The sequence below is a fragment of the Bubalus bubalis genome, chromosome X (assembly GCF_019923935.1).
Source record: "Bubalus bubalis isolate 160015118507 breed Murrah chromosome X, NDDB_SH_1, whole genome shotgun sequence".
In the NCBI taxonomy this organism is placed as follows: domain Eukaryota; kingdom Metazoa; phylum Chordata; class Mammalia; order Artiodactyla; family Bovidae; genus Bubalus; species Bubalus bubalis.
This window is the reverse complement of record NC_059181.1, coordinates 1,610,638-1,634,034: the sequence shown is the minus strand read 5'-3', so window position 1 is coordinate 1,634,034 and position 23,397 is coordinate 1,610,638. Positions and strand designations below refer to the sequence as shown.

The following is a 23,397-nucleotide window of genomic DNA, read 5'->3' as shown; positions in this document are numbered from 1 at the left end:
CCTGAAGGGTCTATTTTTTTTTTTGCTCAAATCATGTCCACGAGAGGGCAGATGAGTCTTTGCCCGGGGCGGGGGGATTTGAGAGGTGTTTTTATGCGTTCAGCAGATGTCAGCCAATCGTCTTTAAGAGTCACTTCCTTATTAGGCCTTCGCTGGTGGTCCAGCAGCTAAGACCCTGCTCCCAATGCAGGGGGCTCGGTTTAATCCCTGGTTCAGCAAACTAGATCCTACATGCCACCGCTAAGATCGAAAATCCTGAATACCTCAGCTGAGTCCAAGCACAACCAAAGAAATAAATTTGTTGTTGCTGTTGAGTCGCTCAGCTTTGTGCAACTCTTTGCGACCCCGTGGACTGCAGCACGCCAGGCCTCCCTGTCCATCACCAGCTCCTGGAGCCTGCTCAAACTCCTGTCCATCGAGTCGGTGATGCCATCCAACCATCTCATCCTCCGTCATCCCCTTCTCCTCCTGCCTTCAATCTTTCCCAGCATCAGGGGCTTTTCCAATGAGTCGGCTCTTTGCATCAAGTGGCCAGAGTGTTGGAGCTTCAGCATCAGTCCTTCCAGTGAATATTCAGGACTGATTTCCTTTAGGGTGGACTCGTTTGGGAGACATAAATAGTTGTTGTTTCAGCCCCCCTCATCTGGAGTACTTTATTATGACAAGTCTGGCAACGTCTCCAAGCATGGTCTCTGTGGCCCCAGGAATTTGACCGCTTTATGGCTTCTTAGCTTATTTGGCGATAAAGTGATGCTTGGAATAATGTTTTTCAGAGACTTGGTGCTGTTGCGGAGGAAAGACCCGACCAGGTAGCCAGTCTCTTCCTTCCGGCTGAAATAAGGACCAGAAGTTTTGACGCTGCCTGGAAATCTTAATGTCTCACCTGCAACCCCGGCTCATTTTCTTTGCATTTGGGCATCAACTGAGAAGCCATGGCTGGCTTCTGATTTTTCCATTCTGCCTGTACTTCATGAGATGCTACGATGAACTGATGCAAGTATTTTTCTTGGTGCAAAAAAAAAATTTTTTTTTCTTTAAATATTTAATGCAGTTTCTAGTCTGGCTGAGGAAAGTGGAAAATTTTAGGCGGTGGTCCCAGCGTTTCAGACCATTTCCAAACTCTCGCTCTTGAATAAAAACGGTGTAGGTTCCCTATTTTATTTTTTTTTTCTGTGATTGTTCCCGACTAGCATTCCCTTTTCATCACATTCTCCGGGTCACGGATGGGGCTGGACTTTCTTTGCATGTCCGCTGCATTTTGCCACCTTCAAAACATGTTCTTTTTACGTGAAGTGACATTTTGAAACAGCCCTCCTCGGAATCAGCCTGTCCGTGTTTGCACACGTGCCCCGGGGGAGGGTCTAGGCGTTTGGCGGCAGCTGGTTCTTCTCTCACCTGGGATGCGCTTGTGTTGGCCGGGACTCACGGACCTCAGCAGGAGAGGAAAGCAGCGTTTTGCCAGTAGAATAAACGCCCACGTCTTTCCAGTTCACTCGTGCGTAGGATTGAAGGTGGGCGGCTTAAGACGCCTTGCCCGAGCTCATCAAGTACCAGACAGATGGACAGAGTCATCCAGAGCATGTGAGAGCATTGCTACATTACTGCAAAAATAATAAAAAAGAAAACCCACAAAAACGGGATACTCTCGACTCAGCACGCATGTGCTCAATTTGTGTTTCGTTGGCATCTGTCTTCCATAATTTTCCTTCTAAGAATATCAATTGCAATAAACGCGCGTTACTTTATCGGGCGCTCAGACCTGAACGCCACGTCCACCGGAGATTGAGACGGTCCGATGGAAATCGCACTGACGTTTATTGGACATACAGACGGTCTGGTGGAAATCGCACTGATGTTTATTGGACATACAGACGGTCCGATGGAAACTGCACTGGTAATTTAAACGCAGGCGAATGAAAGCTGTAAGACTAAGAAAAGCACAGAGAGAAGTCTCTATCCCCTGAAGTCTCTGGGGTGGTCCACAGGGACCTGGTGTGCCCCACTGTCTTTGCCATATTGCAGACCTGTTCTCGTAAGGATGTCCGCACTTACTGCTTGTGGAAAGTTGGCCTCGTTAGCTGATATCGGTGCTTCTGTCCCCTTAGGCATCAGCGGGAGATGGTACAAGCCCGTCCCAGGATGTCGGTACCAGCCCATCCCAGGATGTAGGTGACTTCACGGCATACCCAGTCTCTTAGAGGTTAGTGATGCGTCTTTATGTAGTAGGAAGAGCCAGTGGCTGCTGTCTGTCTGTCTCATCTGTCTCTCTCTCAGCATCTTAGAATCTGCCATCTTGTTCACCTAAGAAGGTGTGATTTGGTCAAAATTCACAGTGGAGAAAAGTCTTGCCGTTTTTGCAAGCTTTACTGAAGTATACAGTTGATGTACAATGTTGTGTTCATTTCAGGTGTACAGCAACCTGATTTACTTATACATTTCAGCGGGTAAAGGACCTGCCTGGAATGCAGGAGACCCGGGAGACCCGGGTTCGATCCCGGGGTCGGGACGATCCCTGGAGGAGGAAATGGCAACCCGCTCCAGTATTCTGGCCTGGAGAATCCCATGGACAAGACGCCCCTGGAGGGCTACAGTCCACAGGGTGGCAAAGAGTCAGACTCGACTGAGAGACTGAACAGGAACAGTCAACCTAACACTTGGCTTACGTCCAAGCTTTCTCAACTCCTTCTACTAAACCCAGCACCTGTTTATGTCAGAAACAAATCTTCCCCATTTTTGAGTTGGCTCTTTGAAGTGAAATGCGACGCATTTGTCCAGCGGATATTCTCCTGCGGGGTACATAATGATTTCTTTTTTTCTTTTTGAAATGTGTGCTTACCAGCTATGCTAAATCATGACTTCAGCCCATGACAGGGGGGAGCTCTTTACACACTTGGCATGTTGAAACATCATCCACGCAATGTGCTTCCACACGTTCCAGTGTCAGGCAGAGGACAAAACCAATACCCTGAAATGTAACGGTGCTTTAAAAGGCATCAGCAAAGCCCTGTGCGTGCTGATTCCCTTCACTCGTGTCCGCCTCTGCGACCCCATGGACTGTAGCCCGCCAAGCTCCTCTGTCCGTGGGATTCTCCAGGAAAGAATACTGGAGTGGGTTGCCATGCCCTCCTCCAGGGGATCTTCCCAACCCAGCGATCAAACCCAAGTCTCTTACGTGTCCTGCATCGGGAGGCGGATTCTTTAAGCACTAGCCCCACCTGGGAAGCCCAAAACACTCATTAACAGTCACCAAGCGAAAGTGTGAAAGCGTTAGTCGCCAAGTCGTGTCCGACTCTTTGTGACCCCGTGGACTGTAGCCCGCCAGGCTCCTCTGTCCATTGGATTCTCCAGGCAGGAATACTGGAGGGGGTTGCCATTACCTTCTCCAGGGGATCTTGTTGACCCAGGGATCAAACCCAGGTCTGCCGGATTGGCAGGCACACTGTTTATCATCTGAGCCACCAGCAAAGACCCCCAACAGCCACCAAAACCACCGATATCTATTGGATATTGGATGAAAACCTATTCTGCTCCTGTCATTTTGTTCAGAATCCTCGAGGGGTTGTGGTTGGCCGAATAACTGAATAAATCCTTCCCCGCCTCCCGTCCCCAAATGTTCACACGCGAATACTTGGAACTCGTGAATATGTTACCTTACGTGTCAAAAGGGGCATTGCAGATGTGACTCAGTTAAGGGTGTTGAGAGGGGGAGCTGCCAGTGGGCTTACTCAGCGGGCCCCCCTATGTCATGGCCAGGGTTCTTGTAGGAGGGTCGCAGGAGCGTCAAGTATCAGAAGGAGATGGGAGGACAGAAGTAACAGGGGGAGACATGGAGAGAGATCGAGGCTGAGACGCATTGAGAGACATAGATGGGAAGAATCTGTGCTCCTGCTTTTGAAGGTGGATGAAGAGGTCATGAGAGAATCCATGCACGCTGCTGCTGCTGCTGCTAAGTCGCTTCAGTCGTGTCCGACTCTGTGCGATGCATGGGGGCCCCCTAAAAGCTGGGAAACATGAGAGGACAAGATGGTTTGAAGGGAGGAAAGATAACGGGAGGAAAGAATCCAGTGTAACTCCTGGAGTCCATTTCACAGGCTCTTTCTTCAGGTAGTTTCAAACATTGTATGAAAGTGAAGATGCCCCGTCGTGTCCGACTCTTTGTGACCCCATGGACTGTTTCTCCATCAAAGGGATTTTCCAGGCAAGAGTACTGGAGTGGGTTGCCATTTCCCTTCTCCATGGGATCTTCCTCACCCAGGGATCGAACCCAGGTCTCCCGCATTGCAGGCGGACGCTTTACCCTCTGAGCCACCAGGGCAGCGCCCAAAGATTGTATACATGTACGACATGAATCTGAGCAAACTCTGGGAGATAGTGGAGGACGCAGGAGCCTGGCGTGCTGCAGTCCATGGGGTTGCAAAGAGTCGGACACGACTGAGCGACTGAACAACAACCTCCACGTCAGCTTTATCCTCTCACCTCCTGATGGACACCCAGGGTGCTTCCATGTCTTAACTATTATAAACAGTGCTTCTATGAAGGTTGGGCTGTTTGTGTCTTTTCGAATCATGGTTTTCTCTGAATATAGGCTTAGGAGCGGGATGCTTGGGTCGTAGGTCAAAGATGTGGCTCTCTTGACACCAGGAGAGAGGAGCGAGTTAGCAAGCTTGGGGCATTTTAACCTTGGATATCCTCCCTGTTTGGTGAATGTAATCTCAGTATAGATGCACCATAAAACTCATGTTTGCTACCAAAAAAAAAAGCATTTAAAAGCTTGATACATTCATCCCAGTTGTACGTACCGAGAACAGGAACACTGCCTCCAACCTTCTAGAACTGAGATTTGTTGTTGTTCAGTCACTAAGTCGTGTCTGACTCTCTGCGACCCCATGGACTGCAGCACCCCAGGCTTCCCCATATATCACCAACTCCCAGAGCTTGCTGAAACTCACGTCCATCAAGTCGGTGATGCCATCCAACCATCTCATCGTCTGCCGTCCCCTTCTAATCCCACCTTCAATCTCTCCCGGCATCAGGGTCTTTTCCAGTGAGTCAGCTCTTCGCATCAGGTGGCCAAAGGATTGGAGCTTCAGCTTCAGCCTCAGTGCTTCCAATGAGTATTCAGGGTTGATTTCCTTTAGTGTTGGCTGTTAAGATCCCAAACAAGTTGGTTGATAGCAGTATCAAGCCAGAAGAAATACCATTTAAGGAGCAGAACATGTCAGCCATGATTGGTCCAAGTTGAGTTTCTGGTTCAAGTTGCTAAGGGAATTTTTTCTTTTACTTTGGAGGTGAACAAAGCCCACCTGTTTATAGATCTTTAGAGACATGAGGTTATCTTCCTTTATAGATCTGAGGTTTCCAGAAACTAGAGGCTGCTTGACAATACACGTGGAGAAAGTAGATGCTTTTATCATCTATAAACAAAATCACACACGGTAATTTCAGACCAACTGCCAATATCTGGATGCTTTCGACAAAACCCTCTTCTTTCAAAACAAACTGAACATCTTAAAAGCCAAGCATGCTTTATCCTCAGATGATCTCAGAATATCCCTAATTCCCCATTTGACTGGCCCTCTTTCAAGTGGATTACTCATATAATGCCGGATTTGGGATTTATCTTTCCAAAATGTGTTTATTTTTTTTCCTTGCCTACCTAAACATGTTTGCATTTTCTCATTCCTTTCAAGCAATGAAATAGTGCATAGGCTATCATTCATTCAAAGGAAATACTTGAAAAGACGTTGCAAATCTGACAGTGCTTGGGCTGATCCAAGCTTCATGAATGACTTAGCAGACAAGCCTGGCTCCCCTTACCCGGTCGCTGAGACTTTCCTCCGTACGGCTACCCGCTCATGGTCCAAGCTTTCTGTGGTTAGTTTCCAAGGGCCAGAGTGAGGATTGACCAGCTGTGTGTAAAAATTTCCAGAATTGCTTGTCTCCAAGGCAACCCGTCGGATGTTGTAATGATTTCGATGGCCAGACATTCTGCTCTTGCGTTGGACGATGGTTGGGCTTGTTGCAAACTCTGTCACCTTCTGAGGGTTTGTTGTAAATTCATTTCTGTCCCAAGGATCAGGTCAGATCAAGGTGCAACGTCCTGGTCACCAGAAGGTCCTTCCTGTGTCTTTCTGGACCCATTGGGGGTTTTTTTTGCAGAGGGGGAGGGTGTCAAAAACTCACTCCTTTTCCTTAAGATTTTATATTTTATTTTTGGCTGTGTTGGGTGTTTGTTGCTGCTCAAGGGCTTTCTGTAGTTGCGGCGTGCAGGGCCTCTTCTCTAGTTGGGGTGTGCAGGCTTCTGCGTGCAGTGGCTTTTGTTACAGAGCACACGGGCTTCGTTGCTCCACAGCATGTGGGGTCTTCCTGGACCAGGAAGCGAACCTGCGTCCATTGCGCTGGCAGGCAGATTCTTTACCACTGGGGCACTACCAGGGCCAGCCCACGACCCAACTTGGAATTCTTGACTATGATGGCCACTTTTTTACATGAGGTGCCCCGGGCTCTGAACATCCCACGTCTGGTCCATACCTCGGAACGCAGTACTTCTCCGGGTTCTGAGCATCTCAAGAGCGTACTGTGAGAAAGGGGCCTTCCTTTCACGACGCTGTCTTTCTACCAGCATGATATTCGCTCGATAACCTCCAGTTAGGGTTTGATTACATGTACCACTGAGTCAGGGGACGTGAGTTTGAGCAACTTCTGGGAGATAGTGAAGGACATGGGAGGAAGCCTGGAGCGCTGCGGTCCATGGGGTTGCAAAGAGACGGACACGACTGAGCGATCAGATTTAAGGATGCTTAGACCTGCTTGGGTTGGTTTAATTTAACCTTTAATATAATTCTTTCAATTTGGGGGGAATTTTCAGCTGTTAACGGTGCAGATGTTCTCTTTTCTGCTTCTCGTCCATTCTGTCTCTTCTCTCTGGGGCGGTCCTTGGATTCTTGCTACAGTTTTATAACATAATCTTCTGGATATCTTTCAAAAGCCTCTTCAGAGGAGCACTTTTTTCAGTTGTATTTCTGGCTCGCCAGTTCTCTACGTAATGAGCGCTCTATAATTATCTCATGTGTTGAATTATTTATCACAACTTTTATTTAAAAAAAATTTTTTTTTTGCCTACCCCAAGGCTCGCAGAATCTTAGTCCCCCAACCAGGGATTGAACGCAGGCGACCACAGTCAACGTTGAGAGTCCTCACCACTGGATCGCCACGGAACTCCCCTACCAAGCGCTTTTAAAAAGACTGAGAGGAAGAAGGTTCATCTGGACTGTTTTTCCAGATTCCACAAATGCATGTTAGTACACGACTTTCTTTCCCTTTCTGACTTACTTTACTCTGTATGACAGACTCTAGGTCCATCCACATCTCTACAGATTACTCAGTTGCATTCCTTTTCGGGGCTGAGTAACACTCCATTGTATAAACGTACCACATCTTTTTCATCTATTCCTCTGTCGATGGACACTTAGGGTTTTCCGTGTCTTGACTCATAAATTGTGCTGCCTCGAACATTGGGGTGGGTGTGTCTTTCTGAATTATGGTATTCTCAGGGTTTATATGCCCAGGAGTGGGATTGCTGGGTCATATGGTAGATCTCCTCCAATTAAGGGCTTCCCTGATGGCTCAGCTGGTAACGAATCCGCCTGCAATGCGGGAGACCTGTGTTCGATCCCTGGGTCGGTAAGATCCCCTGGAGAAGGGAAAGGCTACCCACTCCAGTATTCTTGCCTGGAGAATTCCATGGGCTGTATAGTCCATGGGATTGCAAGGAGTCAGACATGCCTGAGCGACTTTCACTCTCACTTTCCAATTTAAAAAAAAAAGAAAAAGAAAAGAATAAGCCAAAGATGAAGAGACCTCTCCCCATAGCATCTTCATGCTGTGAGACCATCTTTGACAGAGGGTCAGTCTGGGAAGAATGGAACCAACCGCCCTCCACGAGGTGGCTTTTGATGGCAGACCTGTTTGTGACAATGTTCTTTTAAATTTTCTTTTTTTTGTCAAGTCCAGCCCCATCCGACATCTGGTATTTATTGTAACGCTGTTGATGGAAGCGCAGGAGGAGAAAAGGGCAGAGCAGGGTGTCGGGGAGACGCCCCGCCCGGCGAGGAGTGGGTGGCATAGTGGTGACGTGCAGGGCAGGAGACGTCTGTGGTCAAGACGTGAGTCATGAAGTCGGCGGATGCGGAGCCCGGAAAGAAGGAGGACCCTGGGGTCTGGGAGGGACGACCGGCCGCTCAACGCTGGACGTAGGACTTAGGAAGACCTGCTGGCAGCTCATGGTCTAAGACGGGCGTGGTGCAACTTGAGTGATGCTGAGGTCCTAAACATGACAGCCTCGCTGAGAATGGTCCCCCTTCTCATTGGCCTTGATGATGATTACAAGCGTTGCTGGCTTTTCTCCCCCTCTGTGCTAACTAAGCTGTATGGCTTCTCCTCTTTTTCCTTTCCTTCCTTGTTTTTTTAGCTGCACAGAATTCCCAAAGTCCTGTCGCCCCGCAGGAATCAGATTGATGTCCTCTCAGCCTCACCGTATGCTTTTTATTAATGATGGAAAGTTTCCCTCCCCCGCACCAAAGGAGTTTTACGAGAGACCCAAGGCTGTACGCGAAACTGTTATTAAAAAATGATAATAATAATGATATTGACCCGTCTCTTTGGGGAGGATTATCTGGAGCTATGAAAAGACGCATAAAAAGTTCATAAGATGAGATCTTACACTCTTTCTATCAGACGTTCCATCCTCTTCAATAGAACCGTCTTCTCTCAAGTCACGAGAGTAAAGCCTCCAGCACCTCGTCAGGGCATCTTGAATTCATATGGAGAGGCTGCAGATGCGTCCATTATTTTTAAAATATGCTCAATGGACAGATTCTGGAAGCTCCAGATGTGCGAAGTTTAAAAAAAGAGTGTTTCCCTTGGAATCCTGTCAGAATCTTTTAGGGTTTGTTCATCTTTCTTACTTTTGCTTGCCTGTGTGTTAAGCTGTGTCCAACTCTTTGCGACCCCATGGACTATAGCCCGCCAGGCTTTTCCGTCCGGGGGATTTTCCAGGCAGGAATACTGGAGTGGGTTGCCATTTCCTCCTCCAGCTTCTTTTGTAGCAGTGTTTATTTGCTACTTTGAGAGAAGCTGGTTATCCTGAAGGTGTTGCCATCTTTCAATGGCTGTTAAAGGTTTTCTTTTTTCACCTGGAGCGTTAACATTCGTTTGCGTTTCTTTGTTTATTGTTGCTATGCTGTGTGTTCATTTGCTCTGCGTGGGCTTTTCTCCCGTTGCGGTGATTGGGGGCGACTCTCCAGTTGGGGTGCGTGGGTTTCTCATTGAGGGGCTTTCTCTTCTTGTGGAACAAGAGCTCTGGGGCGCGTGGGCTTCTATAGTTATGGCACGCATGCTGAGTTACAGTTGGTAAAGAACCCGCCTCCCAATGCAGGAGGTGCAAGAGAGGTGGACTCCATCCCTGGGTCAGGAAGATCCCCTGGAGGAGGAAATGGCAACCCACTCCAGTCTTCTTGCTCGGAGAATCCCCTTGGACAGAGGAGCCTGGCGGGCTACAGTCCACGGGGTTGCAAGAGTTGGACACGACTAAGAGACTAAACAGCAGCAACTGGTCCTCCTTTGTCCCCCCTGGGAGCTCTCAGAGACGCCTGTAGACTCAGAAGGGCAAACTCCTGAGGTTCGTTTTCATTCTAACGCAGCTTTGTTTCCGTTCCAGCAGAGAAACAGACGGCCACGATCCAGCCACGTGCCCATCTTCGCTAAACCGTGATGGGACTGGTAATCATTAAAAAAGCGTAACCCTTCAGAATTGTGACAGCTTGCTTCTCTCGTGGCCGAAAACATCAGGTCCTGGTCTCTAGAATCTGGGGATGTGATGTTTGTTGGAGAAGTAGTCCCTGCAGGGCTCAGCCCTGCCTGAAAATCCCAGCTATTCAAGGTTAGAATTTTATTTATTATTTTTTTGTTGGCTTTTCTGTATTTATGATTTAATTTTTTATTGAGGTATAGTTGGTTTGCCATCTTATCTTGCTTTAAGGTGAACGACATAGTGATTCGTAATTGTTGCAGATGATGCTCGGAGAAGGCGATGGCACCCCACTCCAGGACTCTTGCCTGGAAAATCCCATGGATGGAGGACCCTGGTGGGCTGCAGTCCATGGGGTCGCTCTGAGTCAGACACGACTGAGCGACTTCACTTTCACTTTTCACTTTCATGCATTGGAGAAGGAAATGGCAACCCACTCCAGTGTTCTTGCCTGGAGAATCCCAGGGACGGGGGAGCCTGGTGGGCTGCCGTCTATGGGGTCGCACAGAGTCGGACACAACTGAAGCGGCTTAGCAGCAGCAGCATACTCCATTTAAGGTATTATAAAATGTTGGCTCTATTTCCCTGTGCTGGACAGTGTATCCCTTAGCGTGTTATTCCAAGTACAATGTATCCTTCCAGCTCATCTATTTTATACACAGTGGTCTGTACCTGTATCCCCGCCTTCTATCTTGACCCTCCCCCTTCCCTCTCCCCTTTGGTAATATCTGTGGGTCTTTTTCTGTGTTGGTATATTCGTTCATTTGTTTTATTTCCTTTTTAGATTCTGCATGTAAGTGGTAACGTAGACTATTTGTTGTTCTCTGTCTGACTTCACGGAGTATGATCTTCTCTAGGTTGATCCACGTTGCCGCAAATGGCATTCTTCCATCCTTTTTCGTGGCTGCGTAATATTCCACTGCGTATATATGTACCGCATCTTCCTTATCCCTTCACCTGCTGATGGACACTTAGGTTTTCACTTCCTCATTTTCACTATCGTACCCAGTGCTGCCGTGAACATTGAGGAGCATGTTATTGTTTCGAATCAGTGTCTCCTTTGTGTCTGGATGCACATCAGGTTTGGACAGCGAGAATGGAGGTGAGCATGAACAGGGAGAGGCCTTTCCAAACGTGCTCTGAGAACAGAGCTGTGATGTCACCCGAAACTTCTGGTCCTTGATTCCTGCATTCTGACCCTCCAGGAAGTTCTTGTCCATCCAGACTCCCCGCTCTGCCCAAGCTCTTGCCTGGGAACCCGGAGGCTCTGAAAATGTTGAGGGATCAAAGGCGAGTCACCAGCAGAAACTGGAAACACTCAACCTTTAGATTCAGGTCAGCGCTCCTCCGCGTCGGTGGAGAGCACAGTGTTCCATGTCCGTCTGGTGTGTCTGCCGAGCAGACCGGGCACGGAAGCACACACAGCCTCTGCCAAAAGATGTCGATGACGGGTGAGATCAGCCTTGAGAATGATTTTCCAAATGCATTGGAGCTCCAGATCATCCTTTCAGTGCGGAAAGCTGAGAATTCCATTATTAACAGCCTGGAGACATTTTCTTCTAGGAGCAAATGGGAAGACTCAATAGGAGGTGGTGTGGAGTCCCCTCACTCAGAGGGACGAGGGCTTAGAGGTCATTCCTATTTATGGTTGTGGTCGGGGAGGAAGGGGGCGTCATCACTTCTTCCGAAGTGGGTGTGCCAGCAAACTGAGAATTTCTAAAGCATCAGGTTTCTAAGTTTTGATATGCAAGACGCCCCCGGTGGCTCAGGAGTAGAGAAGCCACCTGTCGATGCAGGAGACGTGGGTTCCATCCCTGGATCAGGAAGATTCCCCTGGAGGAGGGCATGGCAACCCACTCCAGTGTGCTTGCCTGGAGAATCCCATGGACAGAGGAGCCTGGCGGGGCTTCAGTCCCTGGGGTCACAGATAGTTGGACATGACTGAGCGACCTTCACTTACTTACAGGAGTTGTAGGAAACCGAAGATTCTTTTTCCCCAGCCCCTCCCTCTTGTATCTGGAATGACTACCAACGGCTGCCTTCACCTAGGAGGTGATGTTGTCATTGTTGAGATGCTGGGAGGAGAACCCATCTTGTCTTATTAGCAGGAGATGCCACCTGCTTAGACCAAGAGGGGATGTGAGCTCTGGTGTGTGTGGCTGCTTCTTCCTTGGTCTCAGTCTGTCTGTCTGTCTTCTCTATCTGTCTACCTACCTATTGTATCCATCTGTCTATGGTATGTCTTATCTACCGTCTATCTTATCTACCTAACCCTCCACCTACCAGTATCCATCTGTCATCTTGTCTACCATCTGTCTATCCGTCTATCTATTTGTCTGCTGCTGCTAAGTCGCTTCAGTCGTGTCCGACTCTGTGCGTCTGTCTACCTATTAATACCTACCTGCCTGTGTATCCGGCTTCCCGTGTGGCTCAGCTGGTAAAGAATCTGCCTGGGTTTCTTTACCGATGCGGTGTGATTCCCTGGGCTGGGAAGATCCCCTGGAGAAGGGAAAAGCTACCCACTCCAGTCTTCTGGCCTGGAGAACTCCATGGACTGTATAGTCCGTGGGGTCGCAAAGATCGGACACAATTGAGCGGCTTTTACTTTGCTTCACCCATGTATCATACCTGTCTATCATCTTAACTGTTATTTATGTTATCTATCTGTCTGTGGCTCTGTCTATCTACCTGCCTATCATATCTGTCTATCATCTTACCTACCATGTATCTTCTCTGTCTGTCTGTCTGTCTGTCTAATCTAATCTCTGTCTCTGTGTATCTCCCTTTGTGTATGTGTGTGCTTGGCCGCTTAGTCGTGTCTGACTCTCTGCGACCCCATGCACTGTAGCCTGCCAGGCTCCTCCATCCATGGGGATTCTGCAGGACAGAGTACTGGAGTGGGTTGCCATGCCCTCCTCTGACGGGGGGAGATCTTCCCAACCCCAGGGATGGAACCCAGGTTGCCCGCATGGCAGGCAGATTGTTTACCAGCTGAGCCACCAGGCAGGCCCAAGAATACGGCAGTGGATAGCCTGTCCCTTCTCCAGGGAATCTTCCCAAACCAGGAATTGAACCGTGGTCTCCTGCATTGCAGGCGGGTTCTTTACCCCGCTGAGCTTCCAGGCCAAGCCCATCTACCTATCATCTGTCTTATCATCTGTCTTTTCAGGTGATAAGATACCTATCTGTCAGGTAGACAGGTAGACAGATACCTACCTATCATCTAATATCTACATACCTCGTCTCTGGGACCTGAGACGCCCACGATCCCTAGAGAGGACCCTTGCTCTCCATGTTTATCTCCTTCCTGACGCCATGGCTGCTTCCACGAACCCTGATGACCCTTGCTCTCCATATTTGTCTCATTCCTGATGCCACGGCCGCTTCCACGATCCCGCCTGCATCCTCTCAGCTCCCTTCTTGGAGATGTTTCCCCATCAATCACCTCCTGGAGATGTTTCCCCATCAATCACCTCCTTAATGCTCCTCCTAAATCACCCGCAACGCCATCCCTCTGGAAGGCGCCCAGGGCTTCAGGGCGGCCATCGGGGTTTAAGTTCTTGCAAAATGGGTATTTACAGTAATCCATTTAGCAATTAGGATTATCTCCGTTTGTGGGAGCTTGGCAGGGAGAGGATGCGGCGGCCTGGACACTTTGCGGGAGAAAGAGGGATGGCCCGAGGTTTCTAAAAGGAGGTGACTCAGACCCATGAAAGCTGTGCAGAGCACGGCTGTGTCATGCTACTTACAGGGAAGAAGTCCCTGGTTCGGGAAGATCCCCTGGAGGAGGGCAGGACAACCCGCTCCAGTGTTCTTGCCTGGAGAATCCCACGGACGGAGGAACCCAGGCGGGCTACAGTCCATGGTGTCGCAAAGAGTCGAACACAACTGAGCGACTAACACTACTAATACAGCAAAAAGGGATTTATTTACGGACACGCCTGTTCATGGCAACAGCTGGGGTCTGTCGGGTGGCGTGAGCGCTGCAGACGAGGTGTCCCCAAAGGTGGAAAAATATCAGGAGATGACGTGTGTGGAGTCTTCCATACGAGACTTCTGCAGAAAAAGGTGTCATTCCAACACCATAGACAAGGAGCAGCCACTTGTTTCTTAAGGTTTCTGCTTGAATTCCTTGGAAGGAAAGCTATGACAAGCCTAGACAGCGTATTAAAAAGCTGGGATGTCACTTTGCAGACAAAGGTCTCTATAGTCAAGCTATAGTTTTTCCAGTAGTCATGTACAAATGTGAGAGTTGGACTGTAAAGAAAGCTGAGCACCGAAGAATAGATGCTTTTTAAAAAAAATTAATTAATTTTTAAAGCAATTTATTTATTTTTTGTTTGTTTTTTGTTTTAATTTATTTATTTTAATTGGAGCCTACTTACTTTACAATGTTGTAGTGTTTTTGCCATACGTTGACATGAATCAGCCATCTGTGGTGCTGGAGAAGACTCTTGAGAGTCCCTTGGACTGCAAGGAGATCCAACCAGTCCATCCTAAAGGAAATCAGTCCTGAATATTCATTGGAAGGACTGACGCGGAAGATGAAACTCCAATACTTTGGCCATCTGATGGCAAGACCCAACTGATTGGAAAAGACCCTGATGCTGGGAAAGATTGAGGGCGGGAGGAAAAGGGGACAACAGAGAATGAGATGGTTGGATGTCATCAGTGACTCAATGGGCCTGAGTTTGAGCAAGCTCCGGGAGTTGGTGATGGACAGGGAGGTCTGGCATGCTGCAGTACATGGGGCTGCGAAGACTCGGACACAACTTGTCAACTTTGCAGTACCTATCATCTATCTAGCTGTCTTTTTATCTATCTATCCATCCATCCATCCATCATATCTATCTATCCATCCATCCATCCATCCATCCATCATATCTATCTATCCAACCATCTGTCTACAGAGAGAGACGGAATCTCTTGTGAGTAGTTGGCCCCCATGATTATGGAGGCCCAGACATCCCGCCATCTGCCACCTGCAGGCAGGAGCCCCCTTCCCACTTGCCTACCTGGACAAGAGAGGACTGAAAGCTACTGCTCCGTGTCCCAGGCTGCTTGGACAGAACCCAGCACAGCACAGCACCCAGAACCCATGTGGTTCCACGGCAGACACACTTCCCGTGACCTCCATGAAGGGACTCGGACTATTTCAGCACCGGTTGGCCCTCTGCAGCATGTGAGGGGGCCGTGTCTAGACAGCCTGTTTTCCCCACATCCGAGCCAAGCCCACTGCACACGTGCGCCAGTTCTCTGGCAGCCCCATCTTGCGCAAACATCCTTAATACCTGCGGTCTGTGAACTGGGAGTTCAAGATCTGTGACTTTTTAAGGAGACGTCGAAACCTCAGACGCTGAGTGGGATGATCAGTCTATGACATCAGGTCTCAGACTGTCAGGAGATCAGAGCATCCACGGAACTGAAATCCGTTTTGTTTTTTTTTTTAAGATTCTATTTTTTTTCCCTCTCGCTGAGATGGTTTTGCATTCATTACAAGTCAAGCTGTTTCACAGATGCCCATTGGACGGAGAAAGGAAGCTGCCTCTTCTCACCAGCCAAGGGTCTCCGAGGATAATCGAAGCTCCCAGGGGCGTTGGAGAAGACTCTTGAGAGTCCCTTGGACTGCAAGGAGATCCAATCAGTCCATCCTAAAGGGGATCGGCCCTGAATATTCATTGGAAGAACTGATGCTGAAGCTCCAATGCTTTGGACACCTGATGCGAAGAGCCGACTCGTTGGAAAAGACCCTGATGCTGGGAAAGATTGAAGGAAGGAGAAGAGGACGACAGAGGATGAGATGGTTGGATGGCCCCAGCGACTCGATGGATATGAGTTTGAGTAAACTCTGAGAGTTGGTGATGGACAGGGAGGCCTGGCGTGCTGGAGTCTGTGGGGTCACAAAGAGTCAGACTCGAGTGAGTGACTGACCAACAACATCATCAAGAGAAAAGGCACATGGATACCCACAGAAAATTCTGTACACCAGTCTAATGTTCTTCATAGTCAGAGCACAAATCCGTTTATCCCAGACATGATACTCTCTAGAAGTTCTAAAAACCCCAGGAATGAAAGAGCTAAATCCTGTAAAATTGCCCCAAATTCCTGAAGATGTTTATGTACGCCTGATCCTACACCAGCTATATAGGATAGCTATAGAACTCTACAATATATTTATATGCACATACCCTGGTGAGTCAGACGGTAAAGAATCTGCCTGCCATACAGGAGACCCCGGTGCGATCCCTGGGTCGGGAAGATCCCCTGGAGGAGGGCATGGCAACCCACTCCAGTATCCTTGCCTGGAGAATCCCACGGACAGAGGAGCCTGGCGGGCTGCAGCCCATGGGGTCGCAAAGAGTGGGACACAACTTAGAGACCAAACAACACCAACAATGTGATATTCTCCTGTTTTCTTACATTTATTTTACATCTTCTAGGTGAGCAAAAGACAAGAAGAATCAGGCTTCCCAAAAGAGGAATCACGTAGGTGAGTAACCCGTTAAAAAGTGAACCAATCATGTTTGTAAATGAGAAACTCACTTTGGGACGCAGCTTGCTATCTTGGGAGGTGCAGGAAAAGAAAGCATGAGTCACTCAGTCATGTTCGACTCTCTGCCACCCCGTGGACTGTAGCCCACCAGGCTCCTCAATGCATGGGATTCTCCAGGCCAGAATACTGGAGTGGGTTGTCATTTCCTCCTCCAGGGAATCTTCCCAACCCAGAGACTAAACCTGTGTCTCCTGCATTGCAGGCAGATTCTTTACCAGCTGAGCCACCAGGGAAATCCAAGAGATGGAACCACTTAAGAAGTCAGGGGCTGTCTTGGTGAGAGCGATGCGAACCGCCTTGACAAAGACGCCCCAGAATATTGTCAACTTGCCGCAGCTGACTTCTCGTTTCAATTACTCATCCATTCCAGGTGTTCCTGCTTGGGTAGATTTCTTCCAAGTGGTGAGTGACAGGCCCAGCATCCTTGCCAACCTGGTCCTCTGCCATCTGCAACACCTGCCTCCCAAGGTCCTCAGGTGTGCATTGGTCGCTTCTTTGCTGTTGCTGTTTTTGTGTCTGTTGCTTGAACGCCATCCAGCTGAAAGAGCTAAAACGCATGCATGCTTACTACCCATGGGAGGTTTCCATGGTGTTCATCCTTCCCCTGGCTGGAACGTCACCACACGAGACACATCAAATGCTAAGAGCAGCTGGGATGTGTCCTCAAGCTGAGATGAGCATCTAAGTCTGCTATCGCTGAGTATGGTATCAGTGAGTAGCTGCTGTGAAAATGAAAGTGTCAGTTGCTCATTGGTGTGTGACTCTTTGCGATCTCATGGACTGTAGCCCATCAGGCTCCTCTGTCCAGGGGGATTCTCCAGGCGAGAATATACAGGAATTTGCAGCTGCTGCCTTCTCCATGGGGGTCTTCCCAACCCAGGGATCAAACCCAGGTCATCTGCATTGCAGGTGCATTCTTTACCCTCCGAGCCACCAGGGAGGCGCGCTGCCCGTGGGTAAAAACCGTCTGTTAATGCCTGTGTGAACATTGAGAGCACGCTTCCCTTGCCTCCAGGATTATACATTGGTACAGTTGCTTTGGAAGTCTGTTGGGCGCCCTCTTGAAAAGCCAAAGGTGACCCAGAAGTTGCGCTCGTGGGTAGAAACTCTGCAGAATCCGTTGCCTGTGTGTCCACGTGTTAGCCGTTCTCAGGAGTCGTGTCTCTGACGTTGAAACCTGCAATCAACCTGCGTGTTTGTGGGCAGGAGAGCGGGATATACCGAGTGTGAAATGATCGCACAATGGAATGTTGTACAGAAGTAAAGCGAGTTGGCTCAGGATACAAGCCGCACCCTCGTGGATTTGATTTTATTTTGCTTTTATAATTTCTGTTTCTTTGTTTTTGGTTGCAGTGGGTCTTTGCTGCTGTTCGGGGGAGTTTGTCTGGTTGTGGCTTTCTTTTATAATTTCTATTTCTTTGGTTTTGGTTGCAGTGGGTCTTTGCTGCTGTTTGGGGGACTCTGGTTGTGGCGAGCGGGAGCGGCTCTCGGTTGCCGCGCGTGGGTTTCGCATTGCGGTGGCTTCTCTGGTTGTGGAACACCGGCTCTGGGTGCCCGGGCTCAGTCGCTGTGATGCATAAGCTAGGTTGCTGCATGGCATGTGGAATTTTCCCAAACCAGGGGTCAAACCCTGCGGTAGGCGCACTAGAGGTCCCTCCCTGGCGTCTTGTGTCACATCCCCCTTTGCCCCAGTCCCCAGGTCAACGGCAGCGTGTCGCTCATCGGCACTGTGGGAGCAGGCCGTCGATGATTGGACCGGGTCCTCCCGCCCTGGGGAGGGCAGTCCGCTTTGCTCAGTGTCCTGGTTCACATGTTCATCTCGTCCCACAGGGCCCAACTATAGACCACAGGAAACTGCATTCAATAGTCTGTAATAACCTGTGAGTGGAAAAAGAGTCTGAAAAAGCATGTATGTGTCACTGAAGCACTTTGCTTATGCTAGGAGCTAACACAACGATGTGAATCAGCCATGTAAGTGCAGTGAAAATGCACGTGTCTGTCGCTCAGTCGTGTCCGACGCTTTGCGACCCCGTGGACTGTAGCCCCGCCAGGCTCATCTGTCCGTGGAGTTCTCCAGGCAAGAATGCCTGGAGGAGGGAGTGTCATTCCGTCCTCCAGGGATCCCTCGTCCTGCTCCAGGGATAGAACCCAGCTCTCCTGCATTGCAGGCAGATTCTGCACCGTCTGAGCCACCAGGGATGCCAACATTATAAATAAACGACACTTCAATGTGAAAAATTTTTTTAAAAATGTGACTCTCATTCAGAAACACTCTATACCAGACACATGTAGAATCATGTTTTACCAAATATCTGGGGCACTTTGTGGGCCCATCAATTAACCTTCATAATGTCTGTGTGTGTGTGTGTGTGTGTGTGCATGCGTGCATCTTATACTGTGTTAAGCACTGAGCCAAATAAAAGATATAATTTTAACTGCAAAATCTGTGTACTCTAATAATATTCTGATGTCTTCCTGAAACAGCATTGGCAACATCCAAATACGGATTAAGTGAAGGATCTGAAAAAAACGAGAGAATGCAGCTAGTTGTCTAGACAGTACAGAATGCAGACACCCTTGATGCCACAGAAAATTCCTAAAGGGCCCCAGGAAGTTTCCCTGCGTTCTTCTGCATTCACTGCTGAGGAAGCAACACCTTTCCTCGTCTCCCCATTACAGTCATGGCATTTGGAGGAACTGGTCGTTGGCAGCCCTCCAGGCTGTGAGGTTCATAAACATCTGTGTTCCCGTGTCAGGGACGTACATTGGCTGAGACCGCTCACCCTGGCCGGTCACCATAGTAACCGTGCGCATGAGTTAATTTATGACAGGAGGTCCTCCTGGGAAGGAGCTCAGAACCGACAAGCCATACCCCTATCGGGAGAGTTCGGGAAAGGTCAGAAGGGACACCACGTGTCTTAGCCTTTCCCAGAATCCTTCTCTCTGGCACCCTTCTTGGCTGACTGATGCATGTACCACCTGGAAGGACCCCGAGTCAGAATGACTGGGCAGACAAAATCTAGAAACTAATCCCATCACCCTAAAACCTGGGACTGCGAGCCATGAGGCACAGCTGTTCCCCTGGGTTTCTTACCCCACGACTTCCGTCCGGGCTCCCCTTCCCAATCAAGTCTCCTGCTTGGGCAGCTCATGTGTCTCCTTGGACAATTCTTCTCCGAGCGTCAGGCGAGATCCCACTCTCGGACCCTGGAAGGGGAGTCCCCCTTCCTGTAACATTCCCAGTTCAGGTAAAGAATGCAGAGGCTTATTTCATTCCTTTGTTACGGCTGAGAATATTCCACCGTATAAACGTACTACACTTTCTTTTTTTTAATCCATTCACATATCGATGGACACTCAGGTTGCTTCTCAGCTGTCAAAGAGAATGAAATAGCATCATTTGTAGCAACCTGGATGGACCTAGAGATGATCGTTGCTAAGTGAAGTGAGTCAGACTGAGAAAGACAAACAGCATTGTGATATCACTTATATGTGGAATTAAAAAAATAATAATACAAAACAACTTAGAAAACAGAAGCAGACTCACAGACACAGAAAACAAATGTATGGCTACCAAATGAGAAAAGGAGGGGAATAAATTAGGAGTTTCGAATTAGCAGATACACACTACTATATATATATCAATGAAATAAACAGCCAGACCTACGGCATAACACAGGGAACCATAATCAATACCGCGTAATCCCCTATGATGGAAAATAATATGAGAGCGAATATGCATATATATGTATAACTGAATCCCTTTGCTGTACTCCTGAAACTAACACAACACACTACATCAAACTGTTCTTCAATTAAGCAGTAAAACAAGAAAAAAAAATTCAAACTCTGCAGATGGAAACTCAGCTGAATTTTAAAATGACACAGGTGATTGCCTCAGGCAAAAGAGAATTCCTCGCTTCTTGACCAGAACTGAAACCGCTGGCTTCAGAATTCAGTGCCACGAGCTCAATGTGTGTGAAGGACTGTCGTCTCGTTTGGTTTGGTCAAGCAGCTGTTTTAAGCACCCTCTGCATCTCAGACACGCTACACGGAACCCCAAAGTTATGGACAGTTTGTAATTGTATGTAAAGCCGAGATTTAAAAAGTCCAGATAACACGTTTTTGCAGAGGCTGCTAGAAATAGTCATCGCAGTCTATTCAGATGAGACAGTCACAGCGCCTGGAATCTTTAAGCAGTATGTGCATGCTCAGTTGCTCTGGTCGTGTCCAACTCTTTGCAAACCTGTGGACTGTATAGCCCCTCCCGGCTCCTCTGTCCATGGGATTCCCCAGACAAGAATACTGGAGTGGGTTGCCATGCCTTCTTCCAGGGGATCCTCCCGACCCAGGGATCGAACCCACGTCAGCCTGTGTCTCTAGCATTGCGGGGGGATTCTTTACCCACTGAGCCACCTGGGAAGCCCCAAACATTGTATCAGTTCTGTTCAGTCACTAAGTCGTGTCCGACTCTTTGCAACCCCATGGAAGCCCTGCAGCTTGCCAGGCTTCCCTGTCCATCACCATCTCCCAGAGTTTGCTCAAACTCCTGTCCATCGAGTCGGTGATGCCATCCAACCATCTCATTCTCTGTCGTCCCCTTCTCCTCCCACCTTCAGTCTTTCCCAGCATCAGGGTCTTTTCCAGGGACTCAGTTCTTCGCCTCAGGTGGCCAAAGGACTGGAGTTTCAGCTTCAGCTTCAGTCCTTCCCGTGAATATTCAGGACTGATTTCTTTTAGGATCGACTGCACCCACACGTATCGCAGCAGGTTCTAATGTATGCCTGAGCACCCCTGTGTCTGTGTATGACACAGCAGCTTCCATGACTTATATTTCCAACCACAGCAGACTTGATGCCCTGCGGAGTCACCCAGGATCTTATCAGCGAGAATTCCACAGCAAGCAGCAGGGACTGCCTCTTTGTATGGAAACTCTGAGGATGCACAGGGCTGACTGATAAGCACCTAATTAGAGCTAATGAACTGCTATCCTTGTAAGAATCCTGTAACAAGATAGGTCAGTCCATGAATCATCACAGATGTCTCTTCTCTCATATTAGGCAACCAGCCTTTTACGTCTGCTTGTGTCATTTAGCAGTCTCAAAACTCGGCAGGGAACATTCAAGACCAGAGTTAAATCTTAAACAAAACTTGATGCACACCATTTGCGATCTTTCTTGAATATGAGGCTTGAGGCTAACTAGCTGGATTCGCTCTGCCTACAAAAGTTCGGTAACCAATCTTATTTCTGATTTCCTAAAGGTAATCAACCCGGAATATTTATCAGAAGGGCCGATGCTGAAGCGCCAAGACTTTGACCACCTGAAGCAAAGAGCAGACTCATTAGAAAAGCCCCTGATGCTGGGAAAGATTGAAGGCGGGAGGGAAAGGGGACGACAGAGGATGAGATGGCTGGATGGCATCACCAACTCGATGGACATGAATTTAGGGAAACTCCAGGAGTTGGTGACGTACAGGGAGGCCTAGCATGCTGCAGTCCATTGGGTCGCAAAGAGTCGGACACGCCTGAGCCACTTAACAACAGAACCTGTGGGAAAATGCTAGTAGGTCCGTCTAGTCAAACCTTTGGTTTTTCCAGGAGTCATGTATGGATGTGAGAGTTGGACTGTAAAGAAGGCTGAGCACTGAAGAATGGATGCTTTTGAACTGTGGTGTTGGAAAAGACTCTCGAGAGTCCCTTGGACTGCAAGGAGATCCAACCAGTCCATCCTAAAGGAGACCAGTCCTGGGTATTCATTGGAAGGACTGATGCTGAAGCTGAAACTCCAGTACTTTGGCCACCTCATGCGAAGAGTTGACTCATTGGAAAAGACCCTGATGCTGGGAGGGATTGGGGGCAGGAGGAGAAGGGGACGACAGAGGATGAGATGGCTGGATGGCATCACTGACTCGATGGACATGGGTTTGAGCAAACTCCGGGAGTTGGTGACGGACAGGGAGGCCTGGCGTGCTGCAGTCCACGGGGTCTCGCAGAGTTGGACACGACTTGGCGACTGAACGACAACATAAGAAGCATAAGCTCAGACAATTCACAAGCTTTCAGACACGCCTCATTTTGCCGCTGCCCAGGAGAAGCGGTATCATAAGAAGTGTGAGAAGCACCCGTGCGTCACAGGTGGTCCAGAGCTCTCATTGCTGGAACAAGGCCAGAGTGGCTTTTTCTGAATGAGCCCCTTCCTCTTCCTCAGGGCCTCCTACGCCAATGTCCGTGGTGATGAGAAAGCTCCAAAGGACATCTCCGTGGCCCTGCAGCAGCTGTTCTGTGAACTGTACGATCACACAAATTCCAAAGCACGTAAACAAGAGAGTTGACCTTCTCAAGCGCGCTGCCAGACGTCAGAGATAAATCATCGCTCTTTGGAGCCCACACGCCATCCTCAGCAAATGAAACTTTCTCTTCCACGTCTTCCGCTGACAAGTTAATTTTGGGGGGTAGCAATTAAAGATGCGTTCCTCCCGTAATCCTTCCTGGGAGGACAGTTGAAGAATGCTTTCCCGACCGAGAGCGGAAGAGACCGTGTCTTGCTTTCAGTTTAAATGGAGGGGAGGGCTGTTGGAATGGGGCATTCTTTGTGAAGTGGCCACGATGGATCTCAGAGTTTACATTCATCGACCTGCTATAGAAAGAGATCACGTTGGTGGTGGTTGTTTTTAATTTTTATTTTTTATTGATTTATAATGTTTCCAGTGTACAGCAAAGTGATTAAGTGATTACATAACTTAATGTATGTAATATAAGTTAATATATGTTAATATAAGTTAATATATGTTAATACGTTAATATATGTAACAGGGGAGCTGAATATATATATTCAGTTTATATTCATTGAAAGGACTGATGTTGAAGCTGAAACTCCAATCCTTTGGCCACCTGATGTGAAGAGCTGACTCATTGGAAAAGACCCTGATGCTGGGAAAGATTGAAGGTGGGAGGAGGAGGGGACGACAGAGGATGAGACGGTTGGATGGCATCACTGACTCAATGGACATGAGTTTGGGTGGACTCCGGGAGTTG

General features: G+C 48.6%; 1 long non-coding RNA gene across 4 annotated transcripts; it reads left to right on the top strand.

Moving 5' to 3' along the window:
- The first annotated feature begins 483 nt into the window (after nt 1-483).
- LOC102392387 lies at nt 484-22,048 on the top strand. Of its 4 annotated transcripts, none has more exons than XR_006548502.2 (7): nt 484-2,200; nt 7,130-7,297; nt 9,719-9,940; nt 16,249-16,298; nt 16,564-16,637; nt 16,732-16,837; nt 21,624-22,048. It is a non-coding gene; the product is annotated as an uncharacterized LOC102392387 (long non-coding RNA). The 4 variants fall into 4 exon arrangements; XR_003106666.3 differs by lacking the exon at nt 21,624-22,048 and having other exon boundaries at nt 484-1,894; nt 2,106-2,200; nt 16,732-18,602; XR_003106668.3 differs by lacking the exon at nt 21,624-22,048 and having other exon boundaries at nt 9,722-9,940; nt 16,732-18,602.
- Nucleotides 22,049-23,397: the final 1,349 nt, after the last annotated feature.